General features: G+C 38.5%; 1 long non-coding RNA gene across 1 annotated transcript in view; it reads right to left on the bottom strand.

Annotated features, from left to right (window-relative positions):
• The window catches only part of LOC144296095 (uncharacterized), a 218,729-nt gene extending 202,082 nt beyond the window's left edge, over window positions 1–16,647 (bottom strand). The window contains exon 1 of the long non-coding RNA XR_013363220.1: window positions 16,346–16,647. This is a non-coding gene — a long non-coding RNA (uncharacterized LOC144296095). The remainder of the gene's footprint in view (window positions 1–16,345) is intronic.
• Window positions 16,648–17,239: the final 592 nt, after the last annotated feature.

Below are 17,239 nucleotides of genomic sequence, written 5' to 3'. Positions count from 1 at the left end.
CAGTGCAAACCATGTTTTATCTAGGGGATATTAGAAGTCAAAACTGGGAAGATGGAATTCTGCTATTGAGTTCTGAGTGCAAATGTGGAGCTAGAAATAAGAGATAACATCAAGATAAGGAAAGCTGATAGTTGATGGCAGGGCCAGCCCTTGGTTCAACTCCAGGGAGCACCATTCATGCTGTAGTCTAATATGTATGGTGTCCAGTAGGGCTGGGCTTTGTGTAACCTACACTCTCTTGTAGCTGTGGATAGTAAAATGGACCATGGCACATGGGTGAGAGACTGCATCAAATCTAAAAATGGCCTAGAGTTGGGGCACCCGGATGATGCAGTTAGTTAAGTGGCTGACTCTTGGTTTTGGCTCAGGTTGTGATTTCAGGGTCATATGTTGACCAGCTCCGAGTTGACTCTGTGCTCAGCAGAATCTGCTTAAGTTTTTCTCTCCCTCTCCCTTGGTGCCTCTTCCTCCCCACACTCTGTCTTTCATTCTCTCTCTCTTTCTAAATAATTAAATCTTTTAAATAAATGACCCAGAGTTTTGCATTTTTATTTGCTCCCCATTTTATTTATTTATTTATTTGTTTGTTTGTTTATTTTTTATCGCTCCCCATTTTAAAAGCATAGATATCCTGAGATAAAGTCAAGATGTTGTGGAAAGAGAAAAGATCTAGAAATGAGGAGACATAGGGTCATATCCAGATCAAACAACTTTCTGAGAAGTTGATAAATTATTCAATATCGTCTGAGTCTGGTTCTTCATCTCTAGTTCAATGGTATCTGCTACACTTTTCTACCCCGCCAAAGTAGGTTTAAATTTGATCAAGAACATAAACAAGCACTAAATGCTTTGCTAATGATAGGGATTACAAATGAAACTATAGTTGGTGTAAGCAGGATGCTTTGATGGTCTACACAGCCCCACACATTGCCTGTCCCCTAACACCTCACCTTACCTCCTTCCACCCTGACTTCCTTCTCTCTGCTTTAGCCACTCCAGTCCTTTCAGTACTGTGTGCTCCCATGCCACTCCAAAGCCTAACCAGTTAGTCTTTCCTCTGCTTGGAAGGCTCTCCTCCAAGATATCAGTTTGCCTTTCTCCCTCAAACTCCTTTAGGGTTTGTTCAAATGCCAACATCTCAGTGGAGTTTTCCCTGATGGCACTCTATTTTAAATTGCCTACCTTCTAGCACATTTTAATTTTTTCCCCAAAATGTATCACTCTCCAATAGCAATTTAATTTACTTGCTATTGTGTGTAAATTCTGTCTTCCTCCAACAGGATATAAGCTTATTGAAGGCAGGGATTTTTATTTGTTTTTAGAGTAAAGCCTAGAAAACTGTTAGGGAGATACATGGAAAGGGAAAAACCATTAAAAAACACAAATTCTCTCTCTTAACAGGATGCCTTTTGCACTTCAGTTGAAGTGGCTCTATCCAAAATAATGTGTGTAGATGCACTTTGCTAGCTGTATACCTAGCTCTATGTATAGCTCTGGCTCCTTTTGACATTACAGGACATTTTACTAAAATTTTAATTTATCCCCCTTGGTTTTTGCCCAAGAAGGAGCATTAGGAAATGTAAACCAGTAATTTACCCCATTTGCTGACTAATAAAATGAGATATTCTACAGAGAAGCCTTGAGTTAAATAAGATGAGCAGTAAGAGCCTTATGAGGGAGAGAAAACAGGTAGCAAAAAATGATGTCCATTGATTTCTCTCTCATGCTCTAGGTTTTTCTTATAAAACACATTGTCAGGGATCCCTGGGTGGCGCAGCGGTTTGGCGCCTGCCTTTGGCCCAGGGCGCGATCCTGGAGACCAGGGATCGAATCCCACGTTGGGCTCCCGGTGCATGGAGCCTGCTTCTCCCTCTGCCTATGTCTCTGCCTCTCTCTCTCTCTCTCTCTCTCTCTCTCTCTCTCTCTTTCTGTGACTATCATAAATAAATAAAAATTAAAAAAAAAAACACATTGTCAGAGCTCAGTACCTTAGAAAAATCTGCTGTGCTATAGAACTATGAAGCATATATGAAGTTCTACAAACAAGAAACCTATTTCCCTTTGGGGATTATGTTCTAATTTTGAATTATTTTCTTCTGGCCTAGAACATGGTGCTAAATTATTCTTAAATAGCTTGCTACTGGATCAGTTTTGTACACAAGGACAGAATCACCTCACTGTGACCTTGTCAAAGTCAGTTTCTGGCCGGATGGGGATAGAAGAAGAGCTGGAAAGAAACACCACCCTTTTGCCAACCTGAAAATACATATTTATAGCTTATTTTCTTATATAGGTGGATACAACATTAGGATTTAAATGTTCACACCATATGAAAGCATCTATAGGTTTTATAATATACTGTGGGGAAGCAATAGTATCAACATATTAAACAGAAGTCTTTAGAATCTGCTTTGGACTGAGTGCATCCTTCCAAAATTCATATGTTAAATGTTAATGTCCATGTCCAATGTGGTGATATTTGGGGGAGGGGCCTTGGGAAGGTGATTAAGTTATGAGTAGATCCATCACGAATTGGGTTGGTGTCCTTATAAAAGAAACCCTAGAGACACTCCCCCATCTCTTTCTGCCATGTGAGGAACTGAGAAACCAGGATATCTACAAACCAGAAAGTGTGCTCTCAGAAGACACCAACCAATCTGCTAGAGCCTTGTTCTCTGACCTCTCAGCTTCCAGACTGAGAAATATATTTCTATTTTATTTTAATAAGATATGCAGTCTATTTATAAATCTCTCAGTTTTATTCTATCAGCCTGAACAGAGTAAGAAAGAATCAGTCTTGGATATAAATCTTAGTCTTTCTACATACTGGCTACATGACTGAGCCAGTTACTTAACCTACCTGAAACTTCAATTTTTCATCTCTAAAGTGGGTTTAATAATGGTCAAATGAGATAATGTATGTAGAAAGTTCAACAAATTGTACTTGCAAATAGTTATTCTTCTAAAAACTAAGAAGCATAGTTTTGTTAACCAGATAAACTTCCTCTTAATTAATGAGAGAGAGGACCAGAGCCAGAAAAAGGATGTAGCTAGAAAGGTGATATCGTCCCCTGGTAAAATTTTGACCCAATGACAAAATGATATCACTCTTCTGAGAACTGTTTAAGGCACCCCACAGCAGACCATCAGAGCTTTTTGTCTGTAGATGAACAGAAGGAAGCCAGTAGGCACCTGGACATACACTCTGAAGACAAGGAAAATGGCCTGCCCGTCCTTCCTTCTGTTTTCCTTTTTCCTTCTCTCTCTCTCTCTCTCCCTGTCTCCATCCTTCCCTCTCTCTCTACCTCTCCCTCTCTTTCTGATATATCTTTGTAACTTCATCATAGTTACCGTCTTTAATCAGTGCTGGTGTGTCTACACTGGATGCTCTCTGGACTTCAATGCAGAAAACCTGAGCTCTAGCCCATTTGGTTCACTAGTTGAGTTGGACAAATCATGTTACCTCAAAGTATAAAGGTTAAGAACATGGATTCGAGGACAGCCTGTCTGGATTCCAATAGTCTGCTCTACCACTTAGCACTAAGGTGACTTTCTTAACTTTCTTAACTCTCTTTGCCTAGTTTATCTACATGTGAAAAGGGAGGCGTAATAGTATCTACTTCATTAAGTTGATATTTGAATCAAGTGAATCATTAATGTGAAGCACTTAAAATAGTACCTAGTACATAGGCTTATGAAAGTTTCCTATTGTAATCTGTAAAATAAGGAATTGTTGTGCTATCTCTAAATTCCTACTAGAACCAATGGTTTGTGAGTCTTCTAGGATTCTCCCCTCAGTGACTGGGTTTCTCACTACCTTTTCTATCCCCCTTTTCTTATCTATTCCACCCCATCCATCTTTCATGTTATGACTTTGCTCCTTGTCAAGAATTAGGAAGCTGTCCAAATGTGCCACAGTTGGCTCAATTAATTAAATAATATAGCTGATCTTTGCTAGGCGTTTGGTTCTTTTGATCAGGTGTTTATCATGTCACATGATAGTCTATGTTCCTGTGCAGGAAGGAGACTTTAGGAGACTTGATTTGTTTTTGTTTTTCTTTTTTTAAGATTTTTATTTATTTATTCATGAGAGACACAGAGAGTGAGAGAGAGGCAGAGACACAGGCAGAGGGAGAAGCAGGCTCCACGAGGGGAGCCCAATGTGGGACTTGATTCCAGGATTCCGGGACCATGGCCTGGGCTGAAGGCAGACCCCCCAACCACTGAGCAACCCAGGCATATCAGGAGCTTTGATTTGAACAGGATCAGCATATGAATATGTATCATCACTCAAGAGAATGAGGGTGGGCTGCATTCTACAATGTAGAGTGTAACCACTCAAGCAAGAAGAGCCAAGGCCAAGTGCCTCAAGGCAGCATGACATGATAGAATGAAGTCGACCTGAAGCAAGGAGGTCCAGATTTATGTTCCAATCTTTGTGTTAGTGCATAGCAGATAGCAGTTTTGGGGATTTGTAAACTTTAGAGACTCAATTTTCTCATCTACTACTACTAAGTGGGGACAACAAAACCAACTTTGTAAATTGTTCTAAGAATTAAAGAAGAAATAAAACAGTCTAAGGAGATCAAGGAGTAGAGGGAAATACTTTATAAATGTATAGGCTCTAAAAATGGTAGTCATATAGTTATTCTCATTAGAATTTCAGCACATGGAGGGCCTTGAATTTGTGAGTTTTTCTTAAAAGAGAGGACTTTTATTTTATTTTTCTTATTTCTCTGCTATTGTTTTAATTATTACTGTTTTTGCCGAAGCAATATATTTAAGTAGTTCAAAAAGTAAAAACAAAAAACAAACCCCCAAAAAACCAACAAAGCAAAAAACCATAAGAAAGTATAAGAGTGAAAGATCTTCCTTCCCCACTCCTAATTCCCACGCTCTTCCTGTTACTATATTAGTTGGTGTGTGGGTGTATGTGTGTAAGCTCCCACAACTTTTGGATGCATATGCTGGCAAAGATATTTATACATTTCCAAATATGTTCCCCTCTGCCCACCCCCTTTTTAACCACAAATGGTGACACACTATACTCATTGTCCTTTACTTCGCTTTTTTCTTAAATCTGAGAGAAACCTCTGTTTCAGTACATAAAAAGCTTTCTCATTTCCTTTTTCTCTTTAACCACTAAATGAGTTATATTGTATGAAGGTACCACAATTTAAGTTTCCTACTGATGGAAATTCAATTTGTTTTTAATCTTTGCTATTACAAATTATTTCATGTATATGTGAATATATTTATAGAACAAATTTCTAAAAGTGTAATTTCTGGGTGGAGAAGTTTAAGCACTTATAATTTTAACATTTATTGACAAACTGGCCTTTATAAGGATTGCACTAGCTTATTCTCCCAGCAGAAATCCATTTCCCCACCACATTCTTGCCAAAAAAAATCTTGAAGCTTTTGCCAACAAGTTTGTTCCTAAATGGACTATATATAGGAATCATTTATTATTTTCTTTTTTCTCAATTGTTTAATTGTTTCATTTTCTCAATTGCATTCTTTCATTAGGCTTTTCTATTCTTTCTTTCTTTTTTTTTTTTTTAGGGAGAGTCACTTTATATCTGTGATATAATTTGAAAAGTATTTCTTCTCAATTTGACACTGTCTTTTGGATTTGTCTATGGCATGTGCATGTATGTATGTGTTTTATCATATACAACTCACTAAACTTTTTTTTTATAAATTTTTTATTTATTTATGATAGTCACACAGAGAGAGAGAGAGAGAGGCAGAGACACAGGCAGAGGGAGAAGCAGGCTCCATGCACCGGGAGCCCGACGTGGGACTCGATCCCGGGTCTCCAGGATCGCGCCCTGGGCCAAAGGCAGGCGCCAAACCGCTGCACCACCCAGGGATCCCCCTCACTAAACTTTTATGTTGTCACTTTATCAGCCTTTTATCGCTATTGATTTTGAGTCATAGTAAGAGCTTTTCCACTCAAAAGACATAACAAATCTTCCATATTTTGCTCTAGGTCTTTAATAAATTTGTTTCTTACATTTTAATACTGGATTTATGTGGAATTTATGTTAAGTTAAGTAGTTATGTTCGGAGTATAGATCTAATTCTTTTGTCCCCAAATGGTCCCCTAATTGTCATTTATCAAGTAGTACTTTTCCCCACTGATTTTGAGATGCCATCTCTATCATAAACAAAATTCCCATGTGCACGGAGTGTATGTCAGGTCTTTGAGAACTGTGACTTCCAACAAGTGAATCCACCAGAAAGTGTAAAATTGTTGGAAGGCAAACAAGAAGAGCATGGGACTTTGTCAGAAACATTATCGTCAATATGACCCTGTGTCCTATATTCCTGCTATTTACTTTAGAATCTTTTTTAATACTCTGGAGGAACTGTGCTACAGGAGGTGGAAGTTTCTGGGCAGGAACTGGTTCTACATTTGTAGAGAGTATATTCATTATGGAATCACATCAAAATAAATATAAAATCTACTGTGGCTGGACTGAGACTACCTGTGTCTGTTGAGGGTCATAAAAGTCATAAAAAGATACCTAGCAAATGGAGTCAGATTCAGCCTCAGTTCTAAAGCTTCTAGTGTCCCTAGGAGACAGAGCAAAAATCTATTTAATGCCATTTTTCTTTACATTTCTCTCTAGTTACCCCTTCAAAGTTCAAGTCATTGTAATAATAATAACTAAATGTATTGAGAGTTCTTATGGGACTAGACCCTGCTAAGTGCCTCATTTACATTATCTCATTTGATCCTCACAGCAGCTCTGTGAAGGAGCTTTTCATATCAGGTTTTTTAAATGTAGACAACGGAAGCCAACTCTACCCAAGTCAAGCCCAAGGAGAATTTATAATAATGACATGAGTAAAGGATGGTCACAGAATTCAAGGAATAGCTGAAGAAACAGATTTGGAAAGGGCAGGGAAGAGTAAGTAGGATTTGGATGAACAGGAACTAATTAATATACTGGTCTGTTGGAATTTCCCTGAAGAAATGAATTAACGTTAGCCCTTTCTCATCATTTTTTTTTTTTACATCACTTGAGCCAAACTGTCCAATAAGCCCAATTCTTTTCCAATTCACCAGCTAAATTCAACCACATAAGTGAACTCAGGTGAAACCAGCAGAAAAATTGCCTATCCAGAATTGTGAGAAATATCAAAATATTGTTGTTTAATTGTTAAATTTAGGAATAGATAGCTGATGTTGTTAGATTGATCTAATTTGAGTCATATCTCCCTCTTGCCTCATGCCCTTTAAGAGAAAGCAGAGAATATTAACTAATAGTTCAATTAGGACTAAACACAAATGAGTGATTTCTTAAGGATAGGGGAATGTATAACCAGTGATCAAAAAAACCAGCAAATATATACTAGACTATGGTCTTATGTATATGTATATTATAATCATGGTATATATAGTATATCACTATAACTATTATGCTTTATAATACTATAACCATTTTATAGAAAATAAAGGAAATTAAGACTTAGAAAGCAAAGTCTTTTTATTTTTTAATTTTTTAAAAAGATTATTTATTTATTTATTCATGAGAGACATATTGAGAGAGGCAGAGATATATAAAGGCAGAGGGAGAAGCAGGCTCTCTGTGAGGAACGCAATGCCAGACTTGATCCCAGGATCCCGGGATCATGACCCAAGCCAAAGGCAGATGCTCAACCACTGAGCCACCCAGGCATCCCAAAGCAAAGTCTTTTTGTTCTCTAAAGCAGTGAAATATTATGGGATTCTGTTACACATATTTTTCATTTTGAAATAGTTTCTCACCAAAAATTTCAAAAATAGTATAGAATGTCATTATGTACCGTCCCCTCAACCTCCTCCAATGATAGCATCTTATACACCCATAGTCTGTTATCAAATCAGATGGAATTGGTTTGAACAGTTTTATCCTGTTCTGAAGTCCTCATTAATAATGAGGACTCTGAGTCTCAGAGTTGTGCTCATTACACACTAGCAAGAAAAACCATCAATTTATCTCAAGCCTATTTCTTTCCTTCTCCTTTATTACCTGACTGCTTCTAGCAAGAAGAATGCTACCACAGTGGGGTGTTCTCTGGCTTCATGAGTGAAACCATCTTATAGGGCCTCACATGCCGCCCCTGTAATCATCTCTCCAACTGGGAGATACATTCTACATAGTCCTAAGTCAGCATCTATGTGAGACCTTCCGGAGAAGAATTAATAAGTTCTTCCTATTTTTGAAATAGCTGATACACAATTTGTATCAAAATTATTCGAATTTCAATTAGATCATGAAGCTTTCAAGACTGGCAGACATTTTATTCATTCTTATAGACCTAGAAGTTAACACATTCTCGGTAAATGTTTGCTGACTTAAAAGAAAAGGAGAGGATCTTCTATGATTTACTATGGCAAAAGACTTTTTAATTTATTGAATATTGGGATCCTTGGTCATCTCGACTTTACATTTGCTTGTTTCACATCATTAGTATTGGTTGAAATACAGGTTCAATCCTTTTTATTTATCTCAATTATTGTACAGCAAACTGCACACCAGAAACTACTATTGACTTAGCTAAGAGACAACTCAAATGACTAGAAGTTCCATCATTCTCCCCACCATCACCCACCTCCATTCTACCTTTTCCAAAAAATGGAACAACAACAACAAAAATCCTCAACAGCAAAAACTATGCAAGATGAAAATGGGTTTTTTATTTTAGTTATCTTAAAACAGTGCTTTGAAAACTAGATGTACATCTATTTCATCTTGGGATCTTATTAAAATGCAGATCCTGACTCTGTAGATCTAGGGCTTAGGAAATATGGTATCCTACATTTCCAACAGCCTCCTGGAGGAAGTCAAGGCTACTGGTCTGTATATCACACTTGGAGCAGCTTGAACCTAGGGAGACCAGCTGATAGAGGTGTTAGATAAACAGATGAGCAAAAAAGATCAGAAAACCTGGGAAACACTTATCTCAAAGTTAATGGATTGCTTTTGGGTCATCTGTAGCTGGTCTCCCAGTTTAATTGACTAACAGAGTTTGCAGCTGTTATAAATTGAGAAATGTTTCCTATGACAACTCTTCCACAGGACATTCAGAACTTGGAACTCAGCCCTAACACACTGATAAATTTCATAAAGCTACAAATGTGTGAAAAGAGCAATGGATGGCTGTTTGTGTGTTTTTTATTTCAACAATATGTGCCAAAGCCCACAATTTTGGCACTTGAACTTAATTTCTTAACTCAATTGGAAAACCCTTGACTTGTTGACATTATTCTATATGATTTGAACCCAAAGATGCATCAGATATTATAACTGATTCTATTTATGTAAGTTGATAAAATATAAGACTACATATGTAATCTATGCATCTGGTGAGCACCTAGTATTTACTCATACTGTGAAGGAGAAATAGAAGTCTCTATCCATAAGATGCTTGAAACAAAAATGATGAGAAGTTAACTATAGTATAGAGGGATCCATGGTGACTAGTATAAGGTAGAAATAATTCAGTGCTGAATTGTGTGGTACAATCCACACTAAAATCCCAATGGCCTAGCATTAATCTAGTTTTGAGAGTTCAGCTTTGAGTTCCATAATAAGATAATTAGAGATAAAACAATTAAAAAATAATAAACGAGTCACTTTCAAAGAGTACAGCCCAATCTCAAGGGCAAGAATAATCTGACCAAGGTAATAACTAGTTCCCACCAGCACTTTGCTCTTTTAGATCTACATCCTTAATGGTGTAGTTAGCCTCTGTCATTAGCTCTTGGTAATGGTAATGGTAATAGTCAGCAGGTTGTGGTAGGCATGTAGTAGTCAACCCACTTTCCCACCCATACTTTACCTAACTTATTTTGCCTTAACCACAAACAAAGTTCCTTATCTCATCAGACTATAGGCAAGAGTGGGTGAATAAAATACACATGGACATATTGTCACCTTCTAATAGTAATGAGAAAAATAATTTTAAGTCTCTAAGAGATGATTTCCCCATGTGAGGGTAGTTTCTTCATGTTGCTATCAGGTATCTCAAGGGAATAAATAAAGGGATATTAGCAGTAGAAGAAAAATCAGGCTCCACCTTAATGTTTATGTTTTATTAAAGACTGAAAGTAACCTTATAGTGATAACAGCTAGCCCCTCAAGGTCCTGAGAACATCGCTTCCAAATTCCTTAGAGACTTACACTATCCGTAACCCCCACTAATTAAAAAAATATAATCAGTTCCTCCTCACAATCCCAGTGCAGTTCTTTCTGGCCACAGGTCCTGTCTCTGTGCTATAATAAAATCATGTTTTTGCACCAAAAATGTCTCAAGAATTCTTTCTTAGCCATTAGCTCACAAACCCCAAAACTTCCAAATTTCGTCATTACCATCTTGCAGAGATAGCCATGGGGCTCTCTCCCTTTGATGAGTCTGAAAGGTAGAGTGACTAGGTGTTAGGTCTTAGGTAATTTTAAATACAGGTTTTATTATTTAGGTACAGCAAGGCCAACAGGTCAGCGTCATTGAAAAGATCATCTGTTAAACTCACAGATCCCAAGAAAAAGGGGCCCACGTTAGGCTATACAAGGTCACAAGGGAAGTATCAGGGTTGGTCAAGAAACACAGGGAGTGGGGGGAAATGAGAGCAAGTGCTTTTATTGTGGTTTCCATGGGAAGGAGCAAACAAAGAAAGATGAACAGGCTTTAGATTCACTGGTTTGAATAATTTCAGCATTGTAGATTGTGGCTCAGATTGTGAGAGCCGGATAGGAAAGGTGGTTATGAGTGTAGGCTCTGGATTGGCTAGTTTGCTTTTGAAAGGCCTTCAGTGTGAATTGTTTACTATCTTTGTTAGAACTAGGAGGAGCAGTATGTTGTTAATAGGCTACCAGATTTCCTGGCAATGAAAATATCCGTGGCTGAGGTTGGAGCTCCAGCATTAGGTAGGTTTTTGTTTTCCAATTTAGCCAATATGTGTGTGGGCCCTTTTTCTCAGTCGTTGGTTTCATCAGTGACATTCTTTGAGTTATAGGGCTTGTCTTACACAACTAGAAAGCACACGAGTCTCAGTATTTGCCATGTCTGGTCAAAATAATGGCTTACTTGGAAGATTTGGGCCTCTAGATTGCAAATCAATGAAAGCCACCAGATCAATAGTAATGAAACCAACAGTCAACAGAAGGGTGTTGAGCTGCACTTGACAGTTTTTGTTTTCCCTTGATTTTATAAGGCAGAAGTTTATGATCAAATGGATTCCACATAGATGAGTAGGTACCTGGGTCATGGGGCAATCTATGGTCAATGAGTCCTTGGTTAATATTAGGCATTCTCCAACTGGTCTTTAGCCTTTATGGAACAGAAGCAAGATCAAACATGTATAAAGAAAGAGGAAGACAAAGGATCTCATATATATTGAGTCTTTATATACACAGATGTGACACATATCCTCCTTTACATATAGGGAAAGATGAGGAGAAAATTTTTTTAAAAAGATTTTATTTACTCATTCATGAGAGATACAGAGAGAGGCAGAAACAGGCAGAGGGAGAAGAAGGCTTCCTGTGGGGAACCCATTAGGGGACTTGATCCCAGGACCCGGGGATCATGGCCTGAGCCAAAGGCAGATGCTCAACCACTGAGCCACCCAGGCATCTGGGGGACAAAATTTTTTAAGTTGGCACTCAATGCAAGTCATTCAAGGAATCTTCAATTAAAAGAGATTGAAGCCTGGGGCAAGGTGGAGATCTTTTTAGGGATACCCAATGCTAAAATGACTGAATAAAGTTTGGCTAATTGTGTTGATCTTTGGATCTTATTACTTATTGGGGACATCCTGGCCAAGGAATGGAGAGTAGCAGCATTTCACTGAACTCCATTATTTTGATGGTTGGCAGTGCAATTGGTATATTCTATCAATTCTCATTGCTGTTTACTTAGTAAATCCCAAGTAGCCAAGGGATCTAGGGTAAGGGTGACCACCTCTAGCACTATGGAATCTGGTAAAAGGTTGAAGTCAAAGGAGACCATCCCGTCCTATAGATGGAATATGCCAGAGACCTCAGGTTTGCCTCCATTATGTATATCAGAGATCTTGATAGACATCCTGAACTTGTGGAAACTGTTTCCATGACTCAAAGAAAAATGGGCAACTAGAAATGGAAATCACAGAGGTTTAGCATCTTTAACAGCCTCTAGTTCCCACAAAATCCAGTAAATAACCAGTCATTTTGTTTTTTGTTTGCTTGTTGCTATTTGTCTTTAATGGTATATAGCACGAGGCTGAGGAGGGCAGTTTCTGGCATCAGAAGTCCTTGGGCAATTCATGGACATCAGAGGTGATCCAAAGATTTAAGTGGGAAAAGTTTGTCAAAGTCTTTATAGTGAAAGAGTCACTGAGGCACTAATGGGAGTGCCTGTTGATTTCAACTGGGACAGTTTTTAAGTCTTTTGTTGGAGTGAGCCCAACTTAAGGTGGGCTGATTTGTGGCAGCACTAGTAAGATTAAGTAAAATTTGTAAATGAGGAATATGTTGCCACCAGAAACCAAAAAAGACTGAAAAATGTTGGACATCTATGTTCTTAATTAGTCTGTCAAAGGAATCTCCTTGGAGGACAATGTCAATGCAGCAACATTCGTGTGCTTCTGGAGAGAGGTGGGTACAGTTAGATCTTGTCTGCAAAGATGGTGTGCCATGGCAAAGTAGTTGAGGTACCTCAGGGGTAGCCTTGAAATGTATTGTGTGCTTTTGAAGCTGAAGACAAACTGTGGCTACCCATCTGCTGAAATGGGCACTGAACAGAGCATATTAGCCAGATCTATATTAGTAAGATGGGTACCAGTTGTGGATTAGACAAAGCCAGTGATTTTAATAGTGGGCATTGGGCATGGGGACCCCTGCATTAGGGTTTCAATAATCTACCATGAAGCACCATTTATTTTTTCCACAGCTAAGAATCAGAAAAATTGGGCTTTTGACTGGAGAGGCAATGGGGATAATTGTCCCTTTATTAATGAGATTTTATATGTTTTAATACTTGAAGGCCCTATTTTAACTTAATTTGGGCCGTTTTAACTGGGAGTCCATGGAGTTCCATTTTATCAAGGCCAAATTGTAAGTGCCAAAGACTTGATTCATTTTAATTTATTACTCATGGTGTTGAGAATGTCCATGCCCAATATGGGACATTTTAGAGCAATAGCTACTACGACTATGAGAAATTTAGGCAAGGTTATCATTAAAATGAGTCATACTTACTTTTCCTCTATTCTATTCTTAGTTACTTTCTTAAAATTATAGGGCGTACAGTGTTCAAACTTAGCAGTATCCCCAGATATAACTATAATTTGAGCCTCAGCATTAAGTCTATGAAACTGTGTCATTTGAGTGCATTTTAGCAAATGCAAGAATTATTTAGAGACTATGCTATAGACACAAAAAGTTGATCAGCACCTTTATTCAAATTAGTAAGCTTTGGTATATGTAATTATTATATATCATTTATTATACATAAATTTTAGTATATAAATATTAATATAACCCTAACCCTCATCCTAACTTGAATGCAGCAAATATTTTCAGCCACAACACAAATGCACACCAGCAGGCAGGGATACCTTCTCAGGCTGCCGCTGCCATCTAGTGAAACCAGTTAGCAAGCCAAGAACAGTCTAGTGCTATGTCATTGCAGTTTGAGGCCAAACCTCCCTGCTCACTGCATCAATTGTTTTAAATACAGGTTTTATTATTATTTAGGTGTGACAAGGCCGACAGATCAGGAAACGATAGCCATTGAAGAGACAGTTCGTTGTACCCACAGTTCTTAAGGGGAGGGGCCCACCACACATTGGAGGGTCATATGAATAAGCACAGGGTCAGTCAGAAGGCAGTGGGGATGGGGAAGTGTGAGGAAGAGCCTTTATTGTGTGCCAAGTTTCTATATATCTCTTACAGGGACATTTGTCATTGGATTTAGGACCCACCCAGATAATCTAGGATGATCTCCTTATTTCAAAATCCTTAAATTAATTACATCTGCAAGGCTCCTGGGTGGCTCAGTCAACCAAGTGTCCCACTCTTGATTTTGGCTCGGGTCATTGATCTCAGAATCCTGGGATCAAGCCCTGAGTTGGGCTCTGTGCTCAGCAGGGCTGTGTGAGGATTCTCTAACTCTCCTTCTGCCCCTCCATCTGCTTATGTCTGCTCTCTCTCTCTCTCTCTCAAATAAATAAATAAATAAATAAATAAATAAATAAATCTTAAAAAAATTAATTACATCTGCAATAAGTTTTCTAAACAAGGTAATACAGGTTCCAGGGATTTGACATGGATTGTTTTTTTCTTTTTTCTTTTTCTTTTTTTTTTTTTGGGGGGGGGATTGTTTTTTTCTTTTGTGGGAGGAGGAGGGAGATTCCATTCAACTCACTATAACTGCCTTTTAATTATATCACAAATATGACCAAATCTCACCATCTCTACTGCTACCTCCTTGGTCCCAGATATCATCATCTCCCCCCTAGACAAGAGCAAAAGCTCTTTACTGGTCTCTCTACTTTCATTCTTGCTCCTGAAGGAGTTCAAAACAATCTTCCCCTCCACCCTCCCTAAATATGCCACTTTGGCAGGAGGCTTATTTAGAACTAAAGAAAATCTAAACCCATCGGACTCAGGAAAAGCTCTTTACCACCTTTTTAACTGCCTAAAAGAAATACAGATCTCCCCATACGTGGGAAAACCTGGAATTATAAAGGAAATTTACACTGGAAAGGAAGAAATTTACATATTACCGGGAAGAAAGCTATTACCAGAGATAATTTTTTTAAAAAACAACTAATCTACAGGGCAAGGCAACCTTTGTTTGTGGAACATTTCCTCCTCTCAGCTTCCTATGAATTGACTTCCTCCTCTGTAGCCCCAGCTCCCTACTCCTTTCCTTGGCTCAGGATGGTATAGAAGACTCAATTGTTAGCTGCCTTTTGAGTCTTCTATCTTTATGGGGATCCCCTACATGTACATAATTTTATTTTTCTCTTGTTATTCTGTCTTATATCATTTTAATTGTTAGAACAACTAGAGAATCTAGAAGGGTAGATGTAAAAGTTTTTCTTCCCCTACATCCCCTAACTATGTATTCTCTAAAATGCAGCCAAGATTATTCTTTTAAGATCCAAGTCAAATCAAAATCATATCACTAGTCAGCTGAGAAACTGCATTGGCATAGGCCTCCTTCTCATGTAAAATAAAATGTGAAGCCCTTATTCTTGCCTTTGTAATTTGGCCTCTAGATTCCTCTTCAATTTTTATCTCCTACAACTTTTTTTCCTGTGACCCCATTCTCCAGCTTGCTTGCTATTCTCTCAAGCAAGCTAAGCAGCTCCAAGGCTTTCACATTTGGCCCCCACCCCAGCTGGACTCCTCTTCTCCAGTATGTATCCCTGGCTTGTTCTAGTACCTCATCCTGGTTTCTACTCAATTGGGTCCCATCTTTTCAAAGAAGCCTCCACTGAATACCTTACTTGACTTAATTCTATATCTTGCAACTTTTTCTTGGCACTGTGCGGTGTATAATATTCTATGTGTTCACTGTCTGTGCTCCCAGAAGGCAAGAGCTTCTCTGTTCCCGGATAGTACCTAAAACAGTGCAGGGCACACAGAAGGCTTAAAGAATGCTTTCTGTTGGAAGGAATGAACAGATGAATGAATGAATGAACAAATCATTCTGTTGAGGATTTTCCTAATTAGAGTCATTTTACCATTTGCCAAATTATACCCAGTGGCTGCCCCATTTCTGAACCAAAGTCCACATAAAAGCACTACCTGTATTCAAGGGAACAATGAGAACGTTGAAAATAAAAATTTTTATTGAAGTATAATTTTATTGTTTTTAATTTATGTTTTAAACAGTAGAAACTGGGCTTATGTTGAAGAAACTAGGACATGAGAATTATGTAGTTTATTGCTTAGGAAAATGTGCAGCGATATCATCGTTGTTTACACATAGACAAGGGAAAAGCAACCATAAGGATAATTCCTTTCAAATCCTGCTTTCTAGGGATATGGGAAATGGCCATTTCTGACCAAACTCAAATTGAGTTTGAGTTCTCTATAATGGCCAATTCTATTGAAATTAATTATTAATGATTTACTGCATTTTTACCTGAGTTCGTAGGTACTAGATTGAGAAAGAAAAACTGTGTATTCTGTATAAACAATTATGTAAACAATAGACAAATTAAATAAAGAAATGAAAACATAAGAGAATGTTAAGTGATACAGTAAGCACAGTTGAGAGAGGCAGCTGGAGATGAGCTGCTCAGAGCCAGGCTAAAAGTGTTCAGTATCATGCAATGAAGGGCTCAGGGGCTCACCTTAGATCCAGACCCTTCTCTGCCATGCTCCTCTATCAGGGCACTGCATCCTGGTCCACATTTCTCCAGCTATTGGCTGAGAGTAAACATAATTCTTAGAATAACAAGGTACTTTCATATGATGACTCTCTTATCACCTACTGCTTGGAATTCCTTGTCAGCTTCCCCACTGACTGGACTGACCTCTTAATGTGCTTTTGTAAGCAATGCCTGATTTAACCTCTGCCTGAACAAGGCCAGGCCAGGACTCTCTGACTACATGTGCTAGGACTGACCTCTGCAGTTGTATGGGTTTCCCCGGCTGCTCTCTGCTCCTACCTGGCTCTGTTCTCCTCCTCCCAGGCGCCTCCACCTCTCTCACTCATCATGTTATTGGCCCTGAGCAGAGCCAAACTCTCTCTTGGTCCTGTGCCCAGCCAGTCTCATGTGTTCCCCAAGAGGTAGCCAAGAACTGGAAGTCCCTTCTTTCTGTGTAATTCAGATAGACCTGCAGGCAGACTGTAGGCAGGCAAGTGCCCCAGGCCATCTGTCTGCCCTGGAAGCTTCTGTTCACAGCATAGATTGGTAGAGGGGGTGGGTGATTTGAGGCAGGCATAGACACAGGATCTGAATTTTTTCACTTCTGTTTCACTTCTCAAACCTCTCCTCTGAAATGCCCCTTGCTAAGGCCTCTAATGACCATTATGTGCCCAAATCTTATTCACCTAGCTATCAGTCCTGATTTTTTTTTCTTTCCTTGCTTATTTTCCTGTGGCTGCCATAAACTGAGTGACTTAAAACAACATAATTTCTTTTTTCTATCACTTTTAGAAGGCTTTTATTAATATGATTGTATATATTGTGACCTGTGAACCACAGTGTGGTTAACACATTGGATAAAATTACACTGAACTC

The sequence above is a fragment of the Canis aureus genome, chromosome 24 (assembly GCF_053574225.1).
Source record: "Canis aureus isolate CA01 chromosome 24, VMU_Caureus_v.1.0, whole genome shotgun sequence".
Taxonomy (NCBI): Eukaryota; Metazoa; Chordata; class Mammalia; order Carnivora; family Canidae; genus Canis; species Canis aureus.
This window is presented reverse-complemented; position numbering and strand designations above follow the sequence as displayed.